The sequence below is a fragment of the Elephantulus edwardii genome, unplaced genomic scaffold, assembly GCF_000299155.1.
Source record: "Elephantulus edwardii isolate Elephantulus edwardi_28Jun2011 unplaced genomic scaffold, EleEdw1.0 scaffold00231, whole genome shotgun sequence".
In the NCBI taxonomy this organism is placed as follows: Eukaryota; Metazoa; Chordata; class Mammalia; order Macroscelidea; family Macroscelididae; genus Elephantulus; species Elephantulus edwardii.
The window spans coordinates 2,357,852-2,358,888 of record NW_006399981.1 but is presented as its reverse complement, the minus strand read 5'-3'; the positions used below and the strand labels follow the sequence as shown (position 1 = coordinate 2,358,888).

Genomic DNA, 1,037 nt, shown 5'->3' with positions numbered 1-1,037 from the left:
GGAATCAGATTGACTACATCTGTAGAAGGAATCACTGGAGCAGCTCGGTATTAGCAGTCAAAACTAGGCCCGGGGTGGACTGTGGGTCAGACCATCAGTTATATGAAAATTCAAATTGAGGCAAAAAAATGAAAATAATAACATGAGAACCAAAATATGATCTTGAATCTATTCCATCTGAATTTCAAGATCATCTTAAGTATAGTTTTGAATAATTGAACACCCATGATTGAAGATCAGATGAGTTATGGGAGGATATTTTATCATTATTTCACAGTCAAATTCTGTCTTCATAGATTGGGTGTAAAATGGCCAATTTCTGTGATGTGTTTGATAAAGTAATTACAAATCCAACAGTTTTTTATAACAGTGGTTATCTTACTGTGTAATGTCATCCCACCCATTCTTCTATAAAGTTCCCAACAAATCTTCGCAAAAAAAAACCCCAAACAAACCCATTTTAATACAATTTCTAAATAAGCTGCTACACCAGGGAGTAGAGTATGCCCTAATTGTTTATATAAGGTTTTCTTTGCAGAAGATTCTCTCCAAACCACCTCAGAATTATAATCCTGTGGAATTGGCCCTCATAGTTTGGTCTTCAGTGCTTGAAAAAATTTTTTATTTACAATTTCTAATAAAAGAGTAATCTCCCAACACTCCCCCTACAGTGGGGAAAAAAAAAAAGAAAAAGAAAATAGAGGGAATATACAGAGTTTCTGTTTTTTTTAAATACAGAGTTTCTGTACCAAAAGTAACTGACTGACAATGAAAAATTTCAGGAAGTACCATATAAGCAGGAGCCAATGGTAATAAAGGAGGAAGTGGATGCTGCATTGAAGGCACTGGCAAAATATAAAGCCCCAGGAGGAATTGATTGAATACCTATTGACTTGTTTCAGTTAACAGATGCAGCCCAGGATGCACTCACCAGTCTATGTTGGGAAATTTGGAGGACAGCTGTCTGGCCAGTGGATTGGAAGAAGTGTATATTTGTTCCTATTTCCAACAAAGGTGATCCATCTGAATGTGGAAAC

The 1,037-nt window shown here is 36.1% G+C and overlaps 1 pseudogene; it reads left to right on the top strand.

The window, feature by feature from the left end:
* Positions 1 to 247: 247 nt before the first annotated feature.
* On the top strand, positions 248 to 649 carry LOC102867245 (annotated as a pseudogene).
* Positions 650 to 1,037: the final 388 nt, after the last annotated feature.